The 25,979-nt window shown below is 35.0% G+C and overlaps 1 pseudogene; it reads left to right on the top strand.

Moving 5' to 3' along the window:
* LOC149146756 (serine/threonine protein phosphatase 2A 57 kDa regulatory subunit B' beta isoform-like) overlaps positions 1–14,070 on the top strand; it is a 47,110-nt pseudogene extending 33,040 nt beyond the window's left edge.
* The last annotated feature ends 11,909 nt before the right edge of the window (positions 14,071–25,979 follow it).

Below are 25,979 nucleotides of genomic sequence, written 5' to 3' on the forward strand. Positions count from 1 at the left end.
AATAATTCAATTTTATTGACTCAAATTTTGTCCTGTAGACTTGTAATTTGGTTATTTATAGCTTAACGTCATATCTATATTTTGTCTTTAACCTATCCCACATTTTTTACAATCTTCTGGTGCATAAATTTAAGAAATGATGATTTAGGCAACCCAATTATGATTGAATACATCGCTTTGGAATTAAATTAGAACTCAAAATTTTCCTCTCTATCAACCAATATTGGTGGATTTTCATAGCCATTTGCCAGTGCATCTATGACATCTGCACCAAGGGACATTAGATATGTCCTCATTCTGATTGTATAGAAGGTATAGTTCATTACATTAAAAGAAGGAGATATATTTGTAGATCATCCTTCATGGATTGCCATGTATAATGTTTAAATCATTCTTGTAGTTTCTAGAATAATGTTGAAGGAATGAACTACAATACCAGTTGTTAGAAACTAGAAAAATACTAAGAGGGCGGGTTCTAGGGTGATTCAATATTTTATAACTTTTAAAATATTTTAGCCAATTTTACTAACAATGACCATATCTATTTAAACATTCAAGAATTAACCATAAAATCAAAACACAATAATAATCTCAACATAACACACATATGCAATGCATAGAGACACCATGTATATGTGGAAACCTATATAGGGAGAAAACCATAGATAATTTTTATTTTTTTATGTAAATGCAATCACCAACTTATTTTTCCATCATATTTTGCAAGTACCAACCTACACGATGATCCAACCTTTATTTTCTTTCCAAGCACCCACTTGTTGGAAGCACCATCTCCCACTATTTGTAGCAATCAACTCATAAATATTTTTCAAGAACCTACCCGAAGGAGACACTAATCCCATAATAAATGAGGAAGATATTGGTTATTTCATGTTCTTGTTATCTCATGTTAGTAACTCTCTCCTTGTTTTTTATCCTCTACACTTTTCATTACAATAGCTTTAGATTTCACCCAATCTACTCATGAAACCTATATTTTATTTATAAATTGAGCTAATGACTTATGGGATAAGATCTTGTTACAAATAGGGATTATTAACATGAATACAACGTGAGTGTATCAAAGTCATTTATTAGTTAATTCAAGTTAATTTGTTCCCAAATATGAAGTTAGGTACAATGAGAGAATGTTTGGCTCTTCCATAAAAGCTAGAAGACTCATATTAGCTTAGGAAGAGAATCTTGAGAATCAGAGTTCTCAGGATGTTCCTTATCTATTAGATCTTCTATTGTAGCTTCCCTTTTTTCGTATGATAAAAACAAAGGAAGTTTCCCCTTGTGGGCTGATGAGAATGTGTAAGTTTGAGACAAAATAGTGAACTAAGTTCTGATTTTTCTTACTCTCTGAATATCATAATGAAAATACTTATCAATTAATTTCTATTTTCATTGATTATATTTTGATCTGAGTTTCTTTTAAAAGTAAGTTTAACTCGTAGTGGTTTCAGCTTACTTCTTGAACAAAGTGGTGTCTTCCATGTGTACAATAAATTAGTTTAATTATGTATTTTTTTCCTTTTTCAAATGGTTCATGTTCCTTCATCTAAGTAGTGAATAGCTACTGAAAATTTATTTTATATTTTCAATATAATAAGATTTAAAGGATTTTTCCTAATTCTTGTTTCCTAAGTAGGTATTTGTTGTTCCTTCGTCTTTTGTTGTTGTTCCTTTGGGTTTTTATTTTTGTTCCTATAGTTTCCTATTGTTGTTTCTTGAGATTTCTTGAGATGTTGTTTTTTTAATGTATGTTGGCTCATTTCAACAATAGTTAATCAAAGTATTGAATTAAGATTCTCTATGTTGTTCCTTGACTTAAGCTTGATTTAGGGTAATATGAGCAATAAGATATATGCTTGAATTCCATTTTTCCACACAAGGTTTGATTTTATTTAAATATAAAGTTCACTTTGGGATCAATTATTGTGCTCTGTTGCTAGGTAGAATGGTTTACATTTCATGGGAAATATGCTCATTTTAGTTTACTTCATATAAAACCAAATTTGGTTTTTAGTAGTGCCTAGAATAGATTTTTCCAACTGCCTTCGAATAAAAATATGAATCCTTGGGTTGATAGATTAATGTTAGATGAAGATATTTTTATTTTAAACAATTAATAGTCCCAAAATTCGAACGTTGTTGTCGGGGAGGCTATCAAAAATAGTGTTACCATACTAATGACAAGTTGTAGATGCATACTTGATTCCATGATGGCTGGATATTAAAGATAAAATGTAATAAGTTTCACACACACCTTGGATGAACTTCTGGTGGATTCTTCCCTCAGGTGTAAGTTTAAGGCCATATAACGTGCGTGGCTAGGAAGGAAAATAGTGGTAGAAATAAAAAGGAAACAAATCTAAAAACTACTCCAATAAGTAACAAAACCTTGGTCTCGAGACTATTTATTGCTTGAAAGCAACTTAGTAGTAAGCATTGATCTATCAATCGAGTGATCCATGTTTCTATCTCAAAGAAATCAACAAAGCTTATGCAAGAGTCTTTCAAGAACTAATTGTGGTGCTATATGAGTTAATCTAAGGTATAAATTACTCTTACACAAGGAAATTGATCCTAATTATCAAAAAATCATTTTACATCTAACGAAACCAATTTTCATTACAAAAAGGAAATTCAAATGTGTAATTAATTACTGAATAGATGTTATAACTAAGAAAAAACATAACTAATCTTCATTCTAAACCTATTGATGACCTAAGAATTCATAAAATAATATTGGAAATAATCTAATTTAACAACAATTCTTCAGGAAATAACAATAAAGAAATGAAAATAGAAAATTATTGAAACAACAATGGAAAATTGAGGAAACAATTATCGTCTATCAAGGAAACAACAAAATGACATAATCTTATGAAATCTATTTCTATTGGAAGCATAATAAAAATTCTTTACTAAACATCTAACAGAAAATTACTATTCAGGAAGAGGAAACAACAAATGCTAAACTAATTTACTTTACAAAGATAACACAATGCTTTATTTAGGAAGTGGTCCTGAACTGCTCAAAGGCATGTTGCCTCTGAGAAAAGTTCATATTAGGAAATATTTCATAACGTTGAAATCAGATAGGACGTATTTTCATTACAATCCTTCAAAGAAAGGATTACAATTAAAATATTTGTTCATAGTTTTTCCTTTTACAAAAGGTTCAACTAAAAACCAAAGGTAAATTCTTTTGTTTTTATATTACAAAAAGGTGAGTTGTAACAAAAAATATACAGAATAAGGAGCATTCCTAAGAATGGAACATTCCCATAACATTATTTTCAAATTATGCTAACTCTCCTATATTCAACAAAGAAACCAAGAATTTTGTCTTATAACTAATTCTTCAATTAGGAAGAACATCACTTGAATTAGCCATGACGTTTTTCAACATGGTCATTCTCCATATATCTTCACAATCCTTCTTTTCAAAATGATATTTTCGAATCAATTATTAGCTGAATTATAAAGAAACATTTTTGGTTTATCTCATTAAAGCATAGTTATAAAACAAAATTAGAAAAGTTGAAACCATATTGAGAAATGAATATGAATATAAGGAAACAAGAACAAGGAATAATTAAAATACTTAGGAAGTTAGATCGAAGAAAATATAACAATTAAAAGGCCCAATATTAGCCCCCAACTAACTTGATTTCATGTCCTCATGCAATTAATCTCTAGACTGAGAAAAAAAAAATTAACATGGAAGCTAGTTAAGTAGTAAGCTTCATAGTTTTTTTCTCCTATGTAATTGAATATAGCCCTGTATTTTATTTCTTGGATATCCAAGTACTCATTTTTTTAGAAAAACCATGATCAGATCGATAACATGATAGGGGACACCAAATCATGGGGCACCAATACCTACATCCCATTCAATTAACATGTGCCTCCATTAGAGTAGTAGTATCGACATGAAATTAGGAGAGTCATTACTAGAAGTTATGGAGGCCAAAGGGTTCCATATTTTCCACCACTAATAAATATATCATCCATCTCATTCTATCCCCTTTTATTACATCATCTTTGATGTCTTTCAGATAGTCAAGGAATGAGATCAATACTCGCAAATGAATCTTTTATAGTGTAGAGAAAACAGTTGGTTCTTGAGAAAAACCTATTATGACTATAGAATGTAATGAATGCATTCTCAAGTTCTCCTCGAACCAATAAATCACAATTTTCCTCATTCTACTCGTAGGTATTATAGGACTATTTCATTTTATATGATTTTGAGGAAAAAATATAAGGGATTGAAGTTGCATGTCTATAACAAAGGGTGCAATATTTTAATTGTTTGTTCCATAAGCAAAAAATTATGCATATAAAGTTCACATAAAGGATAATGTACACACTCATTCTACTTAAGGAAAACATGTATGAAATTTAAACATTAGTGAGCTCATAGGGAAATCCATGTTGTATTGCCTAAATCTTGAGCATTAGATATTTCTCCACTAGAAATAGAGCATTATTGCGTCATGGAGTTGTGCAGGACAGGACATCTAGGATCATGGAACAAATTCCATCCATTTCTTGAGTCAATTTGTGAACTTGTTCTTGCAACTCATAGATATTTTTTAGTGCATCAACCAAGTGCTTAGTTGTTTCTAATTCCACATGTGTAAATGTATAAAATCCTTTAGACAACTTTTAATATTCATCTTGAGAAACCATCTGCCCTTGATACTTAGCTACAATATTCCTTAATGTTCGTATTTCAACCTCCCGGATCAGGGGAGAATATGGAAGCACGACATCTATTTCCACTCATGTATCCGTAGGAATTATTTCTTTTGTATGCATTTCTATGGTTAGATATTTAGAGACTTTTCTTTTCTTACTAACCTTAAATTGCCTAGGAAACTTTCTCTTCTGACCAACACATGCTTGTTTTCCTTTTTCTAATTGTCCCTCTAATTCATGTATCCTCCTTTTTAAAGCAAAATTTTCCCTTTTCAAGGTGACAACCTTTTTGAAAAGCCTATTCTTCATGTTGTCCCTCCCTACTTCTAAATTTTCTTGTCTGTGTCTTCTACTTTTACATCTATAGGGAACAGATAGGGAAACAACAAGTGGAGTATAAACTATAGCGTTGGAAAATTAACAGGGGACTTTAAACTTTTAGTGGCTAGAAAATCATTCAAAATCCTTTGAGTTATAATAGCTAAGGAAATAGTAGAAGGATAAAAAACCATAGAAACTAAGGAATCAACACAAGGTTCCTATGTAATAGTCACTAAGGGGTCAATAAAGGGTTCTTGTGTCATGGTTGTCGATGATTCAGTAGAATTCTGTTGAACCATAGAAACTGAGGAATAAATAACGGATTCCTTGATATTTCAACAAGCATACATCATAGTCCTCCCATTAGTTCTTCCACCATTTCAAATCATGAAACTTCCACCCACTCTGCAACTAATACAACTCAAGAGCATTCTACTAGCTCTGCAACTATTACAATCAAATATTTTTCTATTGATTATCTGGTTGATGAAGTTGAATAGCCTTCCATTTGAATTTCCTCAACTAAATAATCAATAGGAGATTCTTTAATCTCATCATCTAGAGAATTAACAAAAAGTTCTTTAACTTCATCAACCAGAGAATCAACAAAAAACTATTTAAATGTAGTAATTGAAATTTCTTGAGTTGTAGTAGTTGCAGAGTCAGTGGAATTTTTGTGAATTGCAATGGTAGAAGAATCAATGGGAGGAGTCTAAGCTATTGTTGTTGAAATATTAGTGGGAAACTCTTGAACTATATCGACTGAAGAATCAATAAAATTTTCTTAAGTAACTACAATTGTTCCTTCCTCCATACTTAGATATCCTTACAAATATTCCACCATTCCTAATGTATGCACCACTTCTACACTAATTATTTCTTGATATAAATCCATTTTCTCTATTACATGTGCATCTTCGATATTCTTAGCAATTCGATCTAAGTTATCTTCGGATGATTCTTGTACTTTTTTGAGGCCTTTTTCCTTTGCATGTTGTTAGTGTCAGTAATTGTAGCCTTCCACCAGTGATCAAACATGCTCTTACAAAGTGGTCTTAGGGTGTCAAAGTTAATTTTTTTCATTTCAGTGAGTCTTCAAGTAAAAATTTGGTCACTGGGTATTAGGTCTAGGATTGTTTTCACTCCTTCCAAAGTTTTCCAGGTACTGGTCCATGTCACCTGTCAGCTGAGTGTGCCTTCATTCAAAGAGTTTTCATCATTATTACAGGTTTCAAACTATAATTTGTAAGTGAGTGGGTCATCTTTTACCTTGTTGCCTCAGTTGTGCTTTTAAGGCTCATTTCCCTCTCTTAGGGTTTTGAGGGCATTTTTCTTGTTTCCATGAATCCCATGATAACAAAATCCACAAAATTTATATCCTAATGCTAATATACCTTCCCCCACCCTTCATATACCTTATTAAACACTTCCCATCACTTATGTCCCTCGAATTAACCATTTTCCCACAAACCCTAGCCTAATGTTACAATTTTACATTTTTTTAGGCTAGGCCTGTGTTTTCCCTTTTGGACTGCTTACCCTCACTCAATATTTGAAATTAAACTTTCCTTTATTTCCTAACATCCCTCCCTACCTCCCCAAATGTTCCTAATAATTTATAATCCCCCATCCCATTCATCTCCCTTCATTTCTACAAATCCCCTATTTTCCCTTCACTAAACCCTAATTTCCTCTCCCACTGAGCTAGGGTTTTCTATGGAATCAGAGATATCTCAGTAGAGGAGGCATAATGGATATCATCAGGTATGAGACCATTTCATATCATCAACATCAGGTCTCTATCATTTGTCAATAATTCATTCCAAGGGACAAGTCATTCACCACACATAAGGGTCGGGTTTTCTTCAAACTGTGTTTCTAACGAAGCAAAGATGAATTTGACAAAAGTGAGAGAGGTTTTTGTCCATAATAGAACAGGGAAGAAAAACCTCCTTCATTATTTACACAAGTGTCATGGTTTTGGAGAAATGTCAAAACTACAGGTGTCACAGGAGAGTTGCTACACTTCTGGAGTGACCACAGGAAAATCAATTTTTCTTCTAGATGGAGTGTCCAAATGACTTTCTTGATAAGTCAAATGGAAATTAGACTAGAATATATTTCCAATGAACTATAACGGGTGAAATTTTCAGTTTAGGAAGACCTCCAAAAGTTGCCTGCAACAACGCTCTACATTTTTTCACCCTCATTCTACATTTTTGACCAGTTTTGGAAGATTGAGTTTTTGACAAGTGAAATGACATACAAATTAAAAAATAAAGGTAGATATGGAAAGTAGACTCAAAACTATTTTGAACGAGCTATCCCAAGCCTAATTTGGACACCGGGAAAGCCTCCAGACGTGGCCTGAACAAAGTGATGCGCATAGCCTTCTAGCGCTGCGCATAGGACAATGTTTCTACTAAATTGGCTCTATGCAAAGTGCCACTGGCGCTGTGATTTTCCTAGGAGCATCCAATTGCGAAAAGAATACCACCATTGGATTCCTAATGATGTAATCATGCTTGCTTTATATTTTCTAAGATTTTGGAGCAAAACTAGTCAGCCCAAAGGTAAAAAAACACCTAAAAAATCATGTTTTTGCACATGTTTTGACCATGGCACTATGCATAGAATAATTCTTGGGAGAATCCATTTTTTTAGGATTCAAATCAACTCCAAATTGGAATATAAAGGAATATTTGGAAAGTAGATAGGATGGGCTTTCCAATGAGCTATCATAAGCTCAATTTGGACACCGGGAAGGCCTCCAAAATGGCCATGCAAAACGTGTTGTGCATAGCCTTCTCACGCTATGCATAGGACAATTTTCTGCAAAATTTTCACTTTACTGTGCCATGACTGTAACTTTTGGGTTTTCTCTCATGCATGATGTTTTTACTGATGTAAATGGTGACTATGCATGTAAATAAGATGAATATTAGTTACTAGAGGGTAGATTCATTAGATCAAACGTTCTCTTGAAGTCAAATGAATCACTTTCCTCCCTTTTAGAGGCAAGTTGTTAGGGTTATCTAGATTCCAGTATCTTGTTCATATTTTGATGGATTAGTTCCTCATCTTAGGGATTTGACCCCTGCGGATGCGAAGAGGTTGAATTGAGGTCTATATCTTCTTTTTCTTTCTCATTGTAAAGGGTTTGATGCACTGGGATTGCTTAGGATTTGATAGACATCATTTTGTACCATTTATAGCAGGAGATTAATGAAAAATTGCAGCTATTTCTTTGGGATCCATGTGGTATGATGCTCAGTTCAGTTTTCTTATGTTTTCATTTGTTAAAATGTATTATTGACTCCATTTCATCATTTCATACTCTTTATGTGAATGTATACAAGGCTAAAAGGCAGAATCCATAACTTTTATGATCTATTTTGGGTAGACATTTCACAGCCTGTGTTTTCTTTAGTTTAAGAAAAATCCATGAGGTTTTAATTACTCTTCCTAGCTCCTCATTTGTCTTTCCATCTCATCGATCAAACTCTAAGGTCCATCAAACCCTAAGGTTTTGATCATTGTGCCTACCTTGCCCCATTGAACACCCTGCAGTTTTGACCTAATTTCTTTGCCCTAACTGTTTGGCTCCTCCTGATCCAACAAAACCCTTCAAAAATCAATTCAAACCTTCTGCTACTATAGCTAGCCTAATATCAGTTCCTAGACCCAGTCAATTTGAATGATATCCTTACGGAGAGAGCCCTCTCCTGGCCTAGTAGGGCTAGCTACTTGGCTAAGCATGGTTTGTGGTTACCCTCGCATTCCCTTCCTTCAGCTTGAGGTTCAATCCAAGTGCTAACACATGCAAATTTTATCTTTTATAGTGTAAGCCAATTATCATTTCTTATTTTTGTATTTGACTCAAAGTTACCATTGTTTCCAATAATTCTTGTATGGGTTGATCGTGACAAATTTTTCCTTTCTATCCTGAATTTTCCTCTATAAAATCTATTTCTCCTGAAAAGAATGTTTACTTCCCTATAAACACAAGAGGGGAAAAACTATGGCCTTGGAGAAATTTATAAAATCGATATGACCTTATCCTTCATCTATGTAAGATAGTGACAAAGGAGGCAATTTGATTCTCTATCTTAATATATTTTTCAGTGACCAGAGTTTCTAATGGTGAAGGTTCATATTGTTAAATTTCATATGGAGTACATGTAGGTATTGCACCTTACAACTGTGAAAATTCAACTTGGAGAGTTTTTGCATAGATGGTTTTAGAATGAATAGTCTTAGAGTGGGATATACTTGAGTAAGTACCTTTAGCCTCAGGAGTGTTGAATTGGGGAATTACTTGTGCAACTATGATTTGTTCTCCTAATGCTACAAATATTTTGTTCCAAACTTCTCTATTTACATTAGAATTTCACTACTCTAGCATCAACAAATCAACCGAATTATCCTCATCCTCTTTTTGTGCATCAATTTCAAAAATTTCTTCCTCAGAATAAATACTTTTGACTATGATTTCGGGATTTCCTTTACTCACTGTGGTTTTAGGGTTGTCGCTAGTATTTCCAATTTCACAATTCTCATTACTTATAACAAATTCAGGGTTTTCTATAGAAATGTTTGGAATAAGTTCCTCGCCATTATTTGGTTTATTTATAGGTTCTTAATTTAGTCTAATGAAGTTTTCTGAAGTTTGTTGATTTTGTTGCAATCTCCTCATAACTAATAATTTAATAAATCCATGATGGCTTATGATTACAGAAAGTTATTTGGCATTTATAATTCAAAGTATTGTTTCATGCAACATATATTTCAAGAAAAAGGGAATATTCAAAATCACCCTCTATCGAAAATACCCCAACAAATTAATGTGGAAATCTCTAACCACATCATGTCTGCCTTCACATGTGATATATCTTTTGACTATTTTTTTCATCTTCTTTCAAGGTTCTCAAAACGAGTTGGGGTTACACCCCTTCTCTTTTCTTACCAATTCCTCTGCATAATCTAGGAACAATAAGGCTATATTTTGGAGTGAGGTATGTGGTTTGTACTATGTTTCACCTGCTATTGCGAGCCATGTAACCTTACCTATAGCTTCTTCATCTACTTGAACTTCTGAAGCCTTTACCATTTTCATTCTATTGTTCAAATTTTTCGTGAATTCTAATTCTCTGTCAAAACCCTGAATTTTTCTGAAATACTGCACCCATTCTACCTAGTTCCAAATATTGGGTGTTTCATATGTAGCTTGTATATGACTCAACTAATATCTAATCGATTAAAATCCCATACTTATGTGCAAATTACATTGAGAGTTGTAAAATGGTTATAGACCTATGTGAATTACTGAAGTGGGTTGTTCTAGATTTCTAGATTTCCTAATCATAAATGTATTTACAACTCGCGAGTAATGGTACAACATGCAGACATAACAAGAGAAATTGATAACATTATGAAATCATACCTTCACCCCACCAATTAAGTTGAATGTTTGTCATAATTTAGTGAGTACATTAATTTGAATGGCAATGGGAGGTCAATAATGCGATCATTTTAGATCTCAAGAATAAAAATTGTACCTCCATATGACTTATTGTGTGATTTATTGATTTAGTTGCTAACGAAAAGTCGATCATTAAATTAAGTGATTTCTTTTGAAATATGAAATTTGTTATTATAGTGATTAATTGACACGACACCCATCAATAAAAATAATGATATGATAATCATTGAGGAGCATGGATAAATGTAAGAGTCGATAAAATGATATTTGATTGATACATGCCATTAATGTTAGTAGATTAAATATTCCCTTTTTGTGGAAAACCTATAATAATTCGAACAGTGTAAAAAATATGTGACAACTTGTCGTGATCCCACGTCCCATAACATAGTAATATATTTAAAGTATAACATCAAGGAATTAGTCTTTATAAGAAATTTTGAATCATTCCATAAAAGCCAAAGTATGGGGTTCATTGTCCTTGCCTTAACCTATGCGAGTTTTACCCGGCATAGCCCCGCTGCCATCACGCTTGTTTAATACCCCGATAGGTTTAACTTGGTACCATACAAGTATGGCCCCACTGCTAGCAGGCCTATTCAATATGTCGACATGTTTGCTTGTGTTTCTAGCTTCCTATTAAAGATTTAGTGTATATGATAATTTTAATTGATGGAAGGTGGATGCTATATAAGTTTAATTTTTTTAAGAACATTGTTTTAGTTCTTGGGTTGTGTTTTTGAAAATATCTCTCATCATTGTCCCTTTGTTGTGATCGTTTCAATATGAAACAAGAGGAGCTGCAAGGCAGCTAGTCCCTGCATAGGGTAGGACGAAAAATATTAGAACTAGACCTAGCAAGACGATTAGGAGTTTCTTAGTAGACTTGGCAGGAGGAATTTATAGCTCATATATATGTTCATGCTGCTTGCTCTATTGCTCTTTTGGAGCTCAGCATTTGTAAAACACAGAGCTTACGCATTTGCCTCCAGTAAGGGCCATATGGAGCAGAGCCGACGTCCGAATAATTATACAACAAGTAATTACCTGCAATTGATGGAGGTCTGCTGGCAAAAAGCAGATCACGAGTCTTCATAAACTCCCTTGCCATATCATGAGAAGAGATGACTAAGACGAGCTTGGAGCCGAAGTAGAGAGAATGAGGGGCCTGAATTTCACAAATTTCTTGCGTTCTTTGTTAGCTTTACGATTTGCCCCTTTGTGTTTTCAACTTAAAATTGTTTGGCTTTATCTGTCCCTGCTAGTACTTTCTACAAGCCCAAAACTTCAACAGATGTTGCAGCATCTCTTGAATTGGCACAATAGGCTTGTGGATGACCTTTTCCAGTTGTGGTTGTAACAGTTGGTTTGTTAGTGAAATTTATATGCTTCTAAATTGGTTCTAAGGATACACGAGATAGAGAAACAAGCAGTGGCTTGCGAATGAAGAGAAATATCCCCATGTCTACAACCGAGGTAACAAAAAACCATATAATGATCAGTCGCTGAAGCTTGTTGTTGAATATTGTGTTAGTGGTATATGCTTCTGAGCTGAGATTTGTCAGCTTGTGAAGGATTTCGTGGCACTGAACTCTGTAGTTACCCCGTTGACATCTCCAATCAAAGAGAATGATGTGATTAATGCTGAATCTGATCATTCTGCCAATGGTAGTCTAAGCCCCACTGCAAATTTACCATTGTTAAGTGATGTTCCTTGGTTCGAAAGGCAGGATCTTGATTAAAAAATTGAATCTTTGCTGTCTCAAATATGATTTCTCAAACCTTAAAGAAAATATTGCAGACAAAGAGTTCAAGCGGCAAACCTTACTGGAGCTTGTTGACTATGTTCAGTATGGAGCAGGCACACTCACAGAAAGAGTTCAGGGGGAGATTGCCAAATGTTTGCTTCAAATCTTTTTCATTCCTTGCCTCCAGCTTGCCATGAAAGTACAGGATTGGACAAATTTGACCGGGAAGAAGAAGATCCCTGTATGGATCCTGCATGGCCACATTTGCAGATAGTGTATGAACTCTTGCTGCGATATATAATTTCTGCAGATACAGATCCCAGATTAGCCAAGAGGTATATAGACCGCTTCTTTGTACAACAATTGCTCAACCTATTTGATTCTGAAGACCCTAGATAGAGAGAGAGTATGCAAAAATTATATTGCATCGCATTTATGGAAAATATATGATGCATCGACCATTTATAGCAATTAACAACATATTCTATCAATTTATTTATGAAACTAAGAGACACAATGGCATTAGTGAGCTGTTGGAAATTCTGGGTAGCATAATAAATGGTTTTGCATCACCTCTAAAAGAGGAACATAAACTCTTTTTAAGCAGAGCTCTTTTGCGTCGGCATAGCCTAAATGCCTTGCTCTCTATCATCAACAACTATCACACTGTATCACTCAGTTTGTGGAAAATGATTTCACGTTAGTGGATACTGTTATTAGGGGTCTACTAAGGTATTGGCCTGTCACAAACAGCCAAAAGGAAGTTTTGTTCCTGGGACAACGGGAGGAAGTTCTGGAAATAGCGCAATCTTCTGAATTCCAGTGTTTCATGGTACCTCTGTTTCGGCACATAGGCCGCTGCCTCAATTGCTCACATTTCCAGGTTTGTAATTGAATTTATGTAGGTTGTTTTATTTTTACATATGTACGTGTTATTGCTTGGTATTATGTAACTTATGATTGATATTGTGGATTGATAAGAAACATTGCAAAATTGAGATTTCTCATTTTTTAATTGATATTGTGGGTTGATAAGAAATAGTGACAAATTGAGATTTCTCATTTTTAAATGGTTCTTAATGTTATGTCGCCGCTCTCTTTTCACTTGACAAAGCCGATTGCAAATATATAAATATAATTGTGATTCCTCCGATTGCAAATGTATAAATAAATTGTTATTTCTAGATTATAATGACATTTAATCTTATTAATGACGAATTAAAAAAATAATGGTAAGACTTAATTATTTTAGACTTAAATCCCAGCTTGTATTGCTATTTCTATTAGGAGTTTCTGGAAGTGATAAGAGAACATGTTTATAGTGGGCTTACAACAGATGCAAGTGGTGGCGCCATCACAGGTGTAAACAACTTGCTTAGCCCGTTAATGTGAGTCTTCCACGATAACGGATTACACATCGTATGCAAGACGTTGAACCGATGGCCTAGTAGGATCACATGAAAGCTACTGAAAATGAAACGTGGCATGCTCATGGAAAACGAAAATGAAACATGTTGCATGAAAATGAAACATGTCTTAATGTTTCTGAATAATACGACCATGTGGTAAGAGAAAATAAACACTGTAAAAACACCAGCTTATAAAAATCGCAACCGCAGCAACAGCGGTTGTTTCAGCTTGTCTGCCCTGACATTTTTGTGTCTGGATTTCCTGCATTACTAGGATTATTTCGTCGTTTTGTTTGTAGCATTCTCTGTATTAAGTCCGAGTTATTACACAGATGCTGATGCAAATGTCAGGGATGTTGGGAATAGAAGGCCTGCTTGGCAAAGACGGCTATAGAATTGATGGTGAATGATGTGAACAGCAACGAGAATTTGTTGGACAGGACAAAACTGGTGCTTACTACAGTGGATTCTAGCTGCAATGCCTTCGTCAGAACTATGGAAGGTTCACAACTGAACTTTAGTATTCTAGTACACACACTGTTCTCAATTTTTTAGCATATCACATCTCTGGTTCAACAACCGAAGTGCATTGATGAAAATGAGGTATATTATATTGTTGTTTGAATATGTATTTTTTTTTAAGTCACAAGTTCAGAAGATAGAATTTCGCAGATGTTTACAATCTAGATGATTCTCAAAATTCTAAATCTTTCTATATTCTGACTGTCTATATATTTAATCCATTGTGCCTGGGGTCTACGAATGTTGAATTTGGCCGGGGAGTTCCTCTCGAATCTGATCAGTCTTCAAGTTGTAACAAGCGAGGTGAAGAAAAGGAGAAGATTGTCAAATTTATGGACGATCAGAAGCTGCCTTCAAAGAAGAGGAAGCTAAATTACATGCAGTTGGAACAGACTGACAATAGAATCACTTCATCCATGGATGAAAACCTATGTTACCAGAAATAGGACGGGAGCTTTCGTTTCCAAAAAAAAACGTACACAAAATGGCATGGCATGGAAAATGGCGTTTTGTACGGCCGTTTTCATTTCTCGGTCCAAGAAACTGTTTCTCCATATACGGATACAGTTTTCTGAGAAATGTTGTTCTGGTTCTTTTGTGATGTACCGAGGTTGGTTTTCGAAGGTTGCATGGTTTGCAAAACGATGTTCTGGTTCTTTTGTGATTTACCGAGGTTGGTTTTTGAAGGCAGTTGCATGGTTTGGTATTAGAAGTAGAACAGGGGAAGTCCAATTTTGGCCGTATTATTTTAGAAACCGCGAGTCATATTATATAGCGATCCAAGTTTAATGGGTGTTAGTATTTAAGATGTTTGAAAATCGGCTATATATGTGGCAGTGATTGGGGAAGAAGACTGAGCTCGATTTGGGGAAAAAGACTTCAGTTTTGCTGGAGAGGGAATGCTTTATATTGCCTAGGGTGTATATGGCAAAAGTCAACCATATATCACTGAGGAACTTTGGTGGAACGGGATGAGCCTATGAGAAATTAAGGTTTCATAAAGGCACCTTTCTCATAAAATTGATTTTGAAGGAAATCGTGGTCACTAAACAGATGTAGTGCATAGAAGTTGGGTGAAAAAATATTTCCTTAACAATATTAATCATTTAGGGATTTCTTTATCAAAATTATGTTATTTTAAATGCAGTTATGGATGTGTAGTTATTGTTATGATTTTTCATTTTTTATTATTATCCTTTTCTCAATTTTTGTGTTCTTCTATTTAAAAATGCATTTAGTGTATGGTTTCATTGTATTTAATCTTATACAAAATTATAAATTTAAATTTAAATGTTGAGTGTTACGTTATATATAATTTTATAAACGAGTGGTTAAATATAAATAATAATTTAGTAAACTTCATTCACAAACAAAAAAAATCTTATATCAATTTAGTATCTAGTTCAATTATATTTTTAAAATATATTATTTTTATTATTATAAAGATTAATTTACTATTATAATAGATTAATAATAAAATATTGAATTTAGTATCTAGTTCAATTATATTTTTAAAATATATTATTTTTATTTTTATAACGATTTATTTACTATTATAATTGATTAATAATAATTTTTTGAAAGTTTACTAATAACTTTGTTTAAGTTTTCTCTCTAAACACTAGTTGTAGCAGTGGAGAAAGTGGCACTCCTTTTTATACTAAGTTTGTTGCAGGTGGCAATAGTTCCCGATAATCCTTCTAACTCTATTCCCAATGGAGATCTGCTCAATCTTCATAATCTTGTTACCAAACCATGGAAACAAAGGCCCATTAAATGCCTTCTAAACGCTAATAGACCCCAAATTTGAACTCCACTCAACTGACATCAGAGAATATATACAATATATCGAGAAGTTTTTAGTGATCTGGCCTTAAAAAAATCCCACTCTAAGTAGGTGCAAATCAAGTGTAAATGCAAAGGCCAAATCAAGCTTGAATTCAATACCATGGGTTTCTTCACCATTGTATTTTCCATCCTAGAGGATCAAACATGAATATTCTATAATGGCCCATGTGATCAATTGAAGAATAAGTATTCGAAAATGGTCCATGTAAGCAATTGAATCTTATGAGCCATTGACTATGAACCATAGTTTTATACAATGTTGAACCATAGTATTATAGAATGTTGATGATGAATGTATTTTTTTATATTTTTCATATATTATTTTGTTTTTTCTCTCTCCTCATTTCTTGAATGCGAAATTTCCAAAATTCGTTTCTAGTCTCGTTGTTGTTTGTCGTTCCATTTCTTCCAAAATTCGTTTCTCGTCCCGTTGTTGTTTTTCGTTCTGTTTCTCGTTTCTGGTAACATAGATGAGAACCATTGCCATCAGGGGGAGTCGCCGAACAAGAGGCTTCAGGTCCAAAGCAAGGGCTTCGACGAACAAAGGGCAGCCGCGAAAAAGAGGATCGTAGCAGTGTGGACAAGATCCGAGAAATTTGTGGTAATCAGCCAATTTTTTTATGTGGTTTCATGGTGCATTCAAATTAATTAGATTTTAGAAATATTTTGAAATTTAATAAATTAATGATATGAATTTTTTATTTTGATAAAATTTCATTTGAAACAGAAAACATTTCGGAAATAGATCCTAAGAGGATAAGCTATACACAGAAAGCATTTTGGAAATGAATCCTAAAAGATTTGAGAATCCTATGAGTGATGGGTGCTGGATATATAACGATACGGTAACTCTGCCCTTTCCAATCTTTACAAACTGGTCCTCTAGATTTTTAATATCCCTCGGGCTCTTAGTATGGTGAAAATTTATTCCTTGTTAAGTACAACATTGTGAATCTCCTGCCATGGGACCACATAGGGATAAATTAGTCAGAATAAAGAAAAACAGAAAAGGTAAAAGCAAATCCACTTCTAGAATTTATTAATAGCGAAGTGATTTCCAGTAACAATGAAATCCTCAAGATAGAATGGTATCACTGTGTAAATCAGAATAGGATAAAGCATGCCAATTGAGGCATTAAATAAAATATTAGGGAAAAAAAATCCAATTATGAAACTTCTTCGTGAGTAAAGTCTCATACACGCGTGTTGCTCCTATAGCGAGGTTGCGTTTCATCCAAGGAAAGAAGCTTTTGATACAGCCGGTCTTCGCTGAACTGCACTGCACGGGTTTGCTGGGCATATTTTGTTGCCATGTTCGGGCTCCTACCTCAATAGGGGCATGGATTATCGCTATAACACTTTGGCAATAACACGTGGATCACACTATGATACTATACTCATATGCTTGGAGAGAGCTGGGAGATAGTTCATCAACATAAAAGAGAGTTATTTTGATAGGCCGGGCCTTGTCTACCTTTTACTTTGAGGGAAAAGCAGCAAGAGCAAGTACAGGAGCAGCAATTGAAGAAACTGACTCTGTCTGCACGCAATCTAAATAATGGCACCAGGTAACTAGTAATGAATCGTACTACTTGTAACCCTTACTTTGTATTGCAATCATAACATTTTCTAAATTTAAAAAGAAAGAATTATATACCCAATAAAGCCTGTGGAGATTACCTTGATGTCACCGCGAATTTTCATGAAATGACGTCAACCTGACTGATCTGCGCCCTCTGCACAGAAATCCCGCCATAGCCGAGACAGTCTCAGAGATGGCCGACGAGAGGGAAGAGATCCTAAATAGACAACGATCCAGCACGCCCGCAAGCAAGGAGATTGCCAAGACCAGAGTTCCTCATTCAATTGATTCAATTGCCTGAAGCTTGGGCACTTAGAAGTTAGGTTAAACTTGAACTACAGGTGGCAATGGAACCATAGGTGGCAATGCATGGTGTGCAGGTGGAATTTATAAGATAGAGTAATGCATGGTGTGCAGGTGGAAGAGCCAAGTTATATGGCATAGCCAACTACTCAACTAATAAAATGCAACAGATTCAAGTAAACAACATAATATTGTTCAAGTATCCTAAGCTAATGTGCCAAGCATTATCCCAAGCATTAAACGCTTAGGATTAATGCTAGCAATTAACTGCTCTAACACTGAATGGAAAAAACTAACTATTTATAACCTATGTTGTTGCCTCCGGCCTTGGGAAGAGGCCAAATAACACAGTGAATTATTATGTACGAAAAAACTTTCGATATACTCCCTCAACCGGCGCTAAGAAGCAGGTCACAAGCAGGTCAATTAATGTTAACATCATGCTTTCTGATTCCCTGGCCATTGCCAGATGTCAGGGACTCATAAAATGGAGCATTTCAGGAAATAACAAAAAGTTCCAATATACTAACACCTTTTTTGTTATTTTTACTATTTAATATTATTCTCATGGGAATGGGCATCTAGATAATTCATGCCACCAATGATTTAATAATGATTAATACAAATTTCCCAAAAAGGTACTTAACAAAGATAACCAACATGGATGGAATAATAACCATTCAAAATATTAGGAAGAAACAATAACATAATTTTCTCCATCCATCTAACTGTCAAATTGGAAAAGCAGGCTCTTCAATCAATCCTAATAATTTTAAATAGTTGTCAAGAGATTATTTTACATAAAAAAATATTGCAAATACATAATAGTAATACTCTTATTCATATTCGAGTAAGGGAATGATGATTGTACCAAAGGTAACAATGATGGTATTTAGAGGTAACAACAATTGCAACTTTAACTAAAAACAATTATGACTTAGAAAACAACAGTTGTGACTTAGGTAAAAGTGGTTGTGAATTAATATATAACCATTCATAGAAGTAATATACATAAAATAAAACAAAAAATAAAATAAAATAGAAAAGTAGCCAAAAAATAAAACAAAAACCACAAAAATAAACATAAAGACTCTAATATTCAATCTCTCTCTCTCTCTCTCTCTCTCTCTCTCTCTCTCTCTCTCTCTCTCTCTCTCTCTCTCTCTCTCTCTTTATTCTTTTTAACATTAAGAGGGAATGAATTTTACCTAGTCACAGGTGTGGGGATTCCCTATCCACCTACGATCCACAAATTTTTATCATCTATAAATTTGTGAAGAAAAGAATCCTTTCTAACTACTTGATGGTATAAGTCTATTCGATGACTCTCTCTCTCTCTCTCTCTCTCTCTCTCTCTCTCTCTCTCTTTATTCTTTTTAACATTAAGACGGAATGAATTTTACCTAGTCACAGGTGTGGGGATTCCCTATCCACCTACGATCCACAAATTTTTATCATCTATAAATTTGTGAAGAAAAGAATCCTTTCTAACTACTTGATGGTATAAGTCTATTCGATGACTCTCTCTCTCTCTCTCTCTCTCTCTCTCTCTCTCTCTCTCTTTATTCTTTTTAACATTAAGAGGGAATGAATTTTACCTAGTCACAGGTGTGGGGATTCCCTATCCACCTACGATCCACAAATTTTTATCATCTATAAATTTGTGAAGAAAAGAATCCTTTCTAACTACTTGATGGTATAAGTCTATTCGATGACCATTGGAAAGAAAAGAAATACTATAGTGCTCGATAATATTGAGGCACATAATTCCATTGTAATATTGTTATGAAACCAACTCAAGAAAAGATAGAAAAGATATATCAATGCCTTATAATTCAGCCTCTTCGAGGGGGCAACCTCCTTTACATTACATAAATGAACAATTCTTCGATGATTCAAATGACAAAACCTCCTTTCTATATATAGGAGTCTAAGGAGTCACAATATAATCCAGCCAACCTAACAATAATAATATAAGCCACAAAAATAACAATAGAGGGATTCTATGGGGCACAGTAATAACAATATGGGGGCAATAGGGGCACAACAATATTAATAAGGGGTATAACTACAATAGTAATGGGGTAATCACTAGTATTGTAGGGACCCAACATTCCCCTCGCCTTCAAAAAAGTGTTTTCCTCAACGCTTGAGTAGTTCTGGATACTTCTGCATAAAATTCTCATCCTCCCATGTGGAATCTTCAGTGCATAATTTCTTCCACTTGATAAGATACTCTGAAATTGATCGATTTCGTAGCTGCCAAATTCTTGTTTCTATGACTGCTTCCGATTCCAATATAATTTTTCCTTCCTCGTCAAGTTCTGGAAATATTGTTTGAACTGGGAGCTTGTCGCCTATAACCTTCTTTAAACATGAAACATGGAAAACTGGGTGCAATCGAGAAGCTGCAGGAAGCTCCAATTTGTATGCCATAGTACCAATCTTTTGCAACACCTTGTACGAACCATAATACTTTGGTGATAATTTATTATCCTTCTTAGCTTACTTGAGGGATATTTGCTTATATGGTTGTAGCCATAGGAATACCCAATCACCTACATCAAAACTTCTTTCACTGCGATGTTGATCTGCCTGTTGTTTCATTCTATTATGTGCCAACACGAGGTTATCCTTTAAGAGTTGGAGGATTTGTTGTTGATGTTCGATGTGATGTTCCACTGCCTGAACCTTAGAATTTTCTCTTAAATATGATGTGATGGATGGTGGTTGATACCCATAAAGTGCCATAAATGGGGTCATTTTTGTTGTTGTATGGAAGGAAGTGTTATACCACCATTCAGCCAGAGGCAACCATTTGACCCATTGTGTTTGTTTATCAGATACAAAGTAACGAAGATATCCTTCCAAACATTTGTTTACTATCTCAGTTTGTCCATTAGATTGAGGATGATAAGATGAGCTATGAGCTAACTGAGTACCAAGACAAGAAAATAATTCTGTCCAAAAATTTCTAGTGAAAATGGGATCTCTGTCACTTACAATAATCTTTGGGTTTCCATGTAGCTTTTGAATTGTTTCCATAAATGTAGTAGAAACTGTATTGGCTTTAAATGGATGTGATAATGCACAAAAGTGTGCATACTTGGTAAGTCTATCAACTACCACCATGATGACACTCTTTCCCTTAGACTTGTGTAAACATGTGATAAAATCCATTGAAACCTCCTCCCAATGTTGGCTTGGAATGGATAAAGGTTGTAATAGACCCGGTGTCTTAATTGTTTCAACTTTATTTTGTTGGCAAACCAAACATTCCGCCACAAACTTTTGAATATCTGATTTAAGGCCATCCCACAAAAATTCCTTCTTAACCCTGTGGTAAGGTTTTAGAAATCCTGAGTGCCCTCCTAAGGGAGAAGTGTGCAATTCCATAAGAATCTTTTGTTTTAGCTGGGAATTATTACAGAGGTATAAGTGATCTTTGTACCATAACGAATCATTTTTCCAGTTAGATTTATCAGACATACTGGAATCTTGTTGTAGCTTTCGAATAAGTGCCCACACTTCTTCGTCATTCTTCCATTCCTCCCTTGCTTCGTTTATCCAATCTGGTTGGATAATAGAATGGTGCACAACAATGCTTCCACATCCTCATCCTTTCTTGAGAGTGCATCTGCCACCACATTTTGCTTCCCTAGATGATTTCAAAGTCATAACCCAACATCTTTGTGACCCACTTTTGTTGCTCTTCAGAGGATAATCTTTGTTCTAAAAAGTATTTAAGGCTATCATGATCCGTTTTTACCTTGAAGTGTCTTCCCATTAGGTAGGGTCGCCATTTCTTAAGTGCATGGAGTATTGCCAACATTTCCTTCTCATAAATAGATTTGCTTAAAAACTTTCCCTTGATTGGACGACTTTCAAAAGCAATGGGTCTTTCATCTTGCATCAGAACAACACCAATACCATTTCCTGAAGCATCACATTCCACAATAAAGGTTTTTGTGAAGTCTGGTGTAGCTAAGACCGATGCCTGGCACATTGCCTCTTTAAGATGTTCAAAGGCCTTTGTTGCTTCCAGAGTCCATGAAAATGAATCTTTCTTCAATAATGTTGTTAGCGGTGCTGCTATTCTCCCATAATTCTTGACAAACTTGTGATGATACCTTGTCAACCCAAGAAATCCTCGCAGATGCTTTATGGATGTCGCGATTTTCCATTTCTTAATGGCTTTAATTTTGCTAGGGTCTACCTTAACTCCTTCATGAGATACAATATGACCCAAATATTCCACCTCCTAGACTCCAAAGAAACATTTGGATATTTTTGCATATAATTGTTTCTCCTCCAATAGTTGTAGCACCCTGTCAACATGTTCAACATGATCCTTCCAAAACTTGTTGTAGATTAGTATATCATCCAAAAATACTAACACAAATTTTCTAAGGAATGCTTTGAAAATTGAATTCATCAAACCTTGAAATGTTGAAGGTGCATTGGTAAGGCCAAAAGGCATGACCAAAAATTCATAATGACCCTCATGAGTTCTAAATGCTGTTTTCAGAATGTCTTCAATCTTCATTCTGATTTGATGATATCCTGAACGAAGATCCAACTTGGTGAAGTAAATTGATCCATGCAATTCATCCAATAATTCATCAATGACAGGAATGGGGAACTTATCTTTAATAGTGAGCTTGTTGATCTCCCTATAATCCGGACACATGCACCATTATCCATCCTTCTTGTGTACCAATACTACTGGAGCAGAGAAAGAACTTTGACTCGATTGAATTATACTAGACTCTAGCATTTCTACAACCATACGTTCAATTTCACTCTTTTGGACATAGGGATATCTATACAGCCTAATGTTTGGAGGAACACTTCCTGGAATTAGATGAATAGCATGATCATGATCACGCATAGGTGGGAGACCTTTGGGAGTCTCAAATACCTTGGAATGATTGTCTAGGACTTTTTGGAGATCTGGAGAAATAGATGATTCCGATGTGGAAACATCTAGCGAACATAATTGTGCAATTACACCTCTTTGCTCCTTTTTTATAAGCTCTGTCATACCATTAGAGCTGATTATATTTCCTAGTTTCCTTGCAATACCCCTTAATTCAACTTCCTTTCCTTCCGTAGAAAATTTGTTGAAAAGTTCTTGAAAATTAAAAGCTATTGTACCCAAGGATTGTAGCCATTGGACTCCTAGTACAACATCAGCACCTCCCATTGGAATGGAAAGCATTGGGCTAGTCAATACATATTCTCCCATGGATAGCTTCATATTATGGCACTTTCCAGAGAAATTTATTGTTCCTCCATTTGCAATCATCACTTGACACTCTGGTGCTGGATATAGGAAGCAATTCAATTCTTTTGCTACCCTACAATGAATAAAATTTGTTGGCATTTTGGCACAGGTGTGGCTCTACGGTACAGGTGTTGTCCTTGATGGAAACTCTCTTTGATAACAGATCTTAGTCCAGTCTACAAAAATGAAGAGAAATTTCATATACGCAGGTTCATTAAGCCCAAGATGCGTATACACGGTGGTACGCTATATACTAAGTCGCGGATACGCAGGTTTGCTATATACGAAGTCGCGTATACACGCAGTTTCATGAACAGAAAAGAGCGTACATGTTGAGAAGCTTCCCTTTGGTCCGTGGTAGTTAGTCCTCGGTACTTGAGCCTATGTTGTTGGACCAAGGTATCTCGACAGTCATGTTGATCCCAAGTTTTGAAGTTGATGGTATTGTATTACTATGGTTTTGGCTCGTGGTATTGAGGAGGGCCTAATGCTATATAAGGAGAAGAAGATCATTAGGCTAGTGCATTGAAAAAGTCTTGAATATCTAATGAAGAAAGAGATCTAGTATGCAGGTTCTGGGTTGATGATACATTGCTTGATCTGAGCCAAGGAGAGATCACATCGGTTGATGGAAGGATAGATCGGGATCAAATTGTTTGAAATGAACTATCGGTATATGGTTGATTACGCATATTTTTAGATCTGCATACTGACGCAATGTTATGTTCTGAGTATGACTGATGACTGGTACAACTGCAAGTTATGAGAAATTATTTTTAGATCTGTACGCAGGTTGGCTTCGGTAAAAGCGCGTGTATACGCGGGTTTGTTTCATTGAAGTAGCGTATATCTTTTGAGGCTTAATTTTTGGGTTGCAGTTGGGTCTGTCTGTTATTGCAGGGTTCTGTAGTCTACTCTTTGTTCTGGTGACTGGGCGTTGACAGGGTTTCAGTGGTTCAATGATTCAAAGTTTGATGATGCTAGTGTTGGTTGTTCTGTTCTTCTATGATTTGCTATGAAAAGTGAATGAATCGTGGTCTTCAAATTGAAATGTTGTGCTTCAGGAGTATCCAGTCTGAAAATTGATGAAAAGTGGTACCTGAAGGAAAGAAGATTGTAGGCCAGCACCTACGTACTAGTATCTTAGCTAGTACAAGAGCAAAGGGGGTTGGAGCTCCCTTCCAGGAGAGTTTGGAAAACGAGAGAAGGTTGTAGCCTTCTGCAGGTTGTAGCCTGTGTACTGATATAAGGCTGCACCAGTGTGTGGCTTCTGTGTGATGATCTGTTCTGTTATACTGCACCTGTTTACTTTTAATATGGTTAATAATGTCATGATGGATTTACTGAAGATAAACTAACTGAATCATAAGATTTCTGGTTATACGCTGGTTGCTTTAGACACAGTAGCGTGTACACGCTGGTTCACTTAACTGAAGTAGCGTATATGTCTCTGAGTATTGAAAAAGTTTTATTGATCTGATAATACTGATTCACCCCCCCCCTCTCAGTATTATTTCCAACAATTGGTATCAGAGCAGGTCCTTCAGAGAAGCTTGATCGCTTGAAGGTAGATCATTCATCATGAGCAACTACGAGAGAGAAGCATCAATTAGGCCACCGGTTTTTGATATGACAAACTTCAATTATTGGAAGGTAAGAGTTACTGCCTATCTTCAATCTCTTGGTACAGAAGTTTGGGACATTGTAGAGACAGGCTACGCTTTTCCTTCAGCTACTACTACAGATGCAACCGAGAAAAAGAGGTATGAAACAAATGCAAAAGCAGTCAGTACCCTATTAGGATGCATATCCCAATCAGAATTCATGAAGGTAATGCACTATAAATCCGCAAAAGAAATATGGGACAAAATTGTCACGAGCTATGAAGGAGACGAACAGGTAAAGCGTGCTAAACTTCAAACTCTCAGGATTAAGTATGAGACTCTCAGAATGTATAATGATGAAAGTGTGGCTAACTATTTCCTTAGGGTAGATGAGATTGTTAATTGCATGAAAAAATTGGGTGAAGAAATAAAAGAGGCTATTGTGGTTGAAAAGGTTCTAAGATCATTGTCCCCCAAATTTGAATCTAAAGTGTCTGTAATAGAAGAAAAAGAAAATCTACGAATTCTTACTATGTCTCAGCTTCACGGAATTCTAACTGCTTATGAAATGAGAAAAGGAGGTCCATCAGACAGAAGAGAAGCTGCTTTCAAGGCTTCGGGCAAAGAAGATTATTATGAAGCAAGTCACATGCCAGAAGATGAAGAAGAAGAATCAAATTTTGTCAGAAATCTTCAAAGGGGTTCTGGAAGGTTCAGAGGTAAGTTACCTTTTAAATGCTTTGCTTGTGGAAGAGTAGGTCATTATGCTGCCAAATGTCCTCACAAAGATAAGAATGACAAGGGAAAGGAACCTGTTAAATGGAACAAGAAACAGAATGAAAAGAAGAAAAGCTATTACACTCATGAAGATAGTGATGGTCTTTCAAATAGTGACGAAGATGAACAGGGTTATAGATATAAACTTTTAATGGCTTTTGAAGATGATGACTACATGGATGCTATAGATGTAGAAGGCTTTTATAAAGAAATGAATAATCTCAAAGTTTGCTTAGAAGAGAACAGTGCTATTATTGATTCTCTACAATGTCGACTGGCAGAAAAGGAAAAACATCTTGAAAAATTGGAATGTGAGATTGTTTGTCTTAGAAAGGAGATTGAGAAAACAAAAGCAATTAATCTTAAATTTGTTAAAGGAT

Source organism: Pinus tabuliformis, chromosome X (genome assembly GCF_031772625.1).
Source record: "Pinus tabuliformis cultivar Carrire ecotype Pingquan chromosome X, CPIR1, whole genome shotgun sequence".
NCBI classification, from domain to species: Eukaryota; Viridiplantae; Streptophyta; class Pinopsida; order Pinales; family Pinaceae; genus Pinus; species Pinus tabuliformis.